Source organism: Takifugu flavidus, chromosome 1, assembly GCF_003711565.1.
Source record: "Takifugu flavidus isolate HTHZ2018 chromosome 1, ASM371156v2, whole genome shotgun sequence".
In the NCBI taxonomy this organism is placed as follows: Eukaryota; Metazoa; Chordata; class Actinopteri; order Tetraodontiformes; family Tetraodontidae; genus Takifugu; species Takifugu flavidus.
The window spans coordinates 20,244,698-20,249,130 of NC_079520.1; the positions used below are offsets into that span (position 1 = coordinate 20,244,698).

Sequence of the window (4,433 nt, forward strand, 5' to 3'; positions counted from 1 at the left end):
TCATCACACTGATTGGAAGCTATTGCTTCAACAGACTTTGTTTCGACACTTTTGTTTGGCACTTTCAGAAACAGATACTCCAGCACCTAGAGGATCTGGATAGACTGGTGGCTGTATTGGAAAGGCTCGTATGCACTGGAGTGACATTAAAGTGGGAGGAGTGAATTCTAGAAATGTTCTAAGTCAAATGATTGGGGAAATGATTTATGTAGACGCAGAGAAGTGGGCCGTGAGCATCTTGTAAGAGCCCACGAATGTGAGTGGGGTGAGATGTTTCTTAGGAATGGTCAAGCACTTGGAAAAATGCCTCCCTTACTTGGCCGAGAAAACACAGCCACTGAAAGAGGTGCAGAGTAAGAAAAAAAATTAGTGTTGGGGTGCCACACAATGAATTGCTTTTGACAGTAAAGAACTGACCCAACCACTAAATCTGGTGCAATTTACACTCAAAGAGGAGACAACACTCTCAGTTGATGCATTTTCTAATGGACAAGAAGCAGTATTGCTCCAGAGACGAGATGGGCACAACAGCACTGACCCCCCTCAAAACAATGTTATGCTCAAACAGAAGAGCAGATCTTGGCCATAAAACAAGGTACTCTTTCTCCATATAACACATTCCTGGCAAAACCATAGTAACTGGTGATGTGCCGCCCAGAGCATTGGAAAGAGTTATGAATGACAAAAATATGGAAAAGGAGATTGATTTCTATGCAGATCAAGTGGTTTCTTGCCCTCTAGCAACAGAGCAAAGACTGCTGCAGATCATAGGAAAATGATGGTGTGATTGAAATGTTACTGCCTGCATTGCAGGCCTGGGAAGCACAAGATATCAGGACATTGCTCTCCTTACGACCAGCATGCTGGGGACCTCTCTGTGGACAGTGGCACTCTGGTGAAAGGTACACACATTCTAATTTGAGACTCAGTACAGAAATACATTTTGGAACAACTGCAAACAGGTCTCCAGGGCATGGTAAAATCCAGGGAAAGAGTGAAACACTTGGTGGAGTGACCAGGTCTGAGCACACATGCATCAGATAGCAGAGGACTGCGCTAAAGAGAGACAGGACCACAGAGAGACAGGACCAAAGAGAGACAGGACCACAGAGAAACACTCATCAACTGAGCTTTTCAATTAGACCATAGCAGATAATGGGCACAGATCGATTTGACTGGAAACAACACCAGTACTTGGTGGTAGCTGATTATTTTTGTTGATACATAGAGATTGCCAAATTCACCTCTACCTCAGACTGCAGTGATAGGCGAGGTAAAATCAATATTCATCCACCATGGCATACCAACAGAGGGTCAGTCTGAAAATGGATCCCAGTTTTCTGTGGACCATTTTTGACAATTTGAGATATCAATCCTGATACGGATTCTGGTATAAAACGTTCTACACTTCCAAACAGTCAACCTGCTGAGAGGCAGTATCCAACCACAGAAAGAAATCCCCTGAGGTACCTTGAGGACTTAGAGGGTACTCTTGTATGTCAAGTGACCAGCCCGGAGAATAAAAATCCCTTCACTCACCTGAAGGGATGGGAAGTTCACCCCATCTTCATAGTTAAAAAAAAATTCTAGTAAAAAAAACACACAATAGCGTTCATTGCATGTTAGGTGAGTGGAGCATTTATTAAAGCTAAAAATGTGAGTAAGTTAATAGAAATCCCTTTATTGAGTGTGTTGTCCAAAGCATCTAATATTTTTCATTAGTTTGAGAGGGAATGATAAAGATGTGAAAAGACTGATGATCAATTTTAGTAGAGGTATACGAAATAATAGAATTCTTCTGTATGACATTATTGTTATTATCCTGTGCTCAGAAGGGGTAATATAATGTTAGTTCTAGTGTGTGTTTAACTGGGGAACTGTGTGTTTATCTGTATCTGAGGTCACTGTTCATCGCTGTTCATTTATTGTATTAAACAGTTCTGATTAGAGCGAATGGGAATTGAGGGTGGAGAGAACACACAAGACAACAGACTCAAGCCTGGGTGCGGCTTAGCTGATCAGGCTGAGATGATGAACTGCAAACAGAGGGGGAAAAAAATCAAATTAACCAAATCACCCAGGAGATGACCAAAACATGCAGGCCTTAAAATGAAACATGCGGGCCTTAAAACAAAAAGACTTCCCTAAACCACCACATGTAGGTTTACAATGAACTAGCAAGGAGTGGATGACTTAACTGGTCTTTTAAAGCTGATAGGAGGTGGAGAAGGTTGGCCTGGAATGAGCTGTATCTGTGTGGATTTGGGAGTGGGAGATGAGAGTAGGTCAGACCCATCCAACCTGAGAAAAGGGGAGAACAAGCAGACAACCACTGGAAAAAATGCTAACAGACTCTGACTCCCCTGCATGTCAACAGACAGCCATCTTTGTTTTCTCCCATTCTCCCTGACATCACCACACAACATGTAATCTTTCAGATTTAAAAAACAAACAAACAAACCTTTTTTTCAATTCCAATTTTAAAGTACAAACAAATCCTTTATGTAGCTGGATTATATAACAGCCATTTATCGGTGAGTTTCCATGAATATGCTAAACGTCACCTCAGTATTATACAAACAGTCATAAATTTAAACTGTTTCAACTGAGAGTTGAGGGAGATCAGGTACATCAACCTGTATGTGTTTATCTGTATCCCAAGCCCGGACTTTTCAGTGGGATTTTTCTACGCTTGAGGTAAACACAGCAACACATCACATTGAGTGTTTACAACTGCCTGTGAATGCATTACATAGTGTTACGCCAACATGGAAGGTTAAAGAGGTTGTGCTGCATAAACTGTTTGGGTATTTGAGGCTTGGAGGCCAGCCGTGCTGGGTTTGAGAGTTAGAGCTTTGGCCATTTGTCAGGTGAGGAGTGAATATTTTTGCTGATGAAGAAGCAGGTGGTGTGAAGACATTGTAAAAAAATACAGTACATTCTAGGATTAGGTCCATCAAAAAAAAATAGCACTGGGTCATGAACTCTTATGCAGTGGCATGAATGATATCATCACTAGCAATTGATGCTGACATGAGTCCGCATACCTTTGACCCTCAAACTGTTGCCAGCCCCTCCATGTGTGCAATTTATGATGTATTGATAGCTTACTCAGACTTAAGATGTGACAAATGAAAGTTCAAACAGTCCAAGACACTTAACTGAACAAGACTAGAAGAGATATTTTTGTACATGTTGAGATGATCCGTAGCCCCACATGCTTGTAAGTGAAACTATTTCCGAGGGATTTTCCATAAACATTTACAGAGGTGGTGCTGTGGAGCCATTTTTGTCACATAAAATCTAGTGAACCTGCATCTTGTACCTGCCTCCATCTGCCAGTGGATCCTCAGCTTCCTGACTGACAGGAGACAACAGATTAGGCGAGGGGAATTACATCCAGCACTGGGACCATCAATATTGGAGCCCTCCCAAAGCTGCGTCCTGTCCCCGCTGCTCTTCCCCTTCTACACAACGACTGCACCTCAGGAGGCTTTTCTGTGAAATTCCTGTCAGTTGTGGATGACACCACTGTCGTTGGTCTAATCAATGATGGTGACAAATCCGCTTACAGACAGGAGGTGGAGCAGCTGGCCCACTGGTGCAGTCTTAACCACATGGAGCTGAACCCACCCAATACTGTGGACATAACTGTGGACTTCAACCCCCCCTCCCTCCACACACACACACACACACACACACGCAAACACACAAACTCACACACTCTCCCTCCTCATAATCCTCAATAACTGTGGAGAATTTCAGACTTAAAGGAACTACAATCTCTCTGGACCTGAAGTGGACTTACCACAGACAGCTTCCGGAGAATAGCCCAACAGAGGTTGTAGTTCCTGCTACTGCCCAGGAAGTTAACCTGCCCAAATGAACTGGTAAATCTTCCTGCCAACGGAGCTGCTGATCATGTTATACACTGCCATTATTCAGTCTGTTCTCTGCACATCTATCACTGTCGGGTTTGGATCGGCCACCAAACAGGACAGGATCAGACTGCAACAGACAACAGACGGTCAGCAGAGAGGATTCCTGGGACCATCCAGGATCTGTAACAGTCCAGGAATTGGGTGGGAAACATCTCTGTGGACCCCTACCCTGTTTATAAACTGTTTGCGGTTCCCTCCTTCTCTATGGAAGTCGTCATAGAATGCCACCAGACATAAAGGCACATCTGTCACTTTACAGCTACAAAACAACTTGTAAATACTGGAAATTTGTTTTATCATATTTAATACATATGTATATTACTTATAGTTTATTTTCTGTAAGTTTATTTTTTTCCACTTATATATTAATCTTAACCTGTTCTTTTAATTTTGTATGTCTGTTGGCATGTCATGTGCTCAGCGAGAACGCAGATTGAATTTAGCTTCCTCTCCAGGGAGCCTGGGCTCGGGCTCAGAGATCAGGTAAGCAGG

At 42.8% G+C, this 4,433-nt stretch overlaps 1 long non-coding RNA gene across 1 annotated transcript; it reads right to left on the bottom strand.

The window, feature by feature from the left end:
* Positions 1 to 1,615: 1,615 nt before the first annotated feature.
* LOC130539373 (uncharacterized) lies at positions 1,616 to 4,069 on the bottom strand. The gene is made up of 2 exons (XR_008954097.1): positions 3,809 to 4,069; positions 1,616 to 2,301 (listed from the first exon to the last, which is right to left on the bottom strand). It is a non-coding gene; the product is annotated as an uncharacterized LOC130539373 (long non-coding RNA).
* Positions 4,070 to 4,433: the final 364 nt, after the last annotated feature.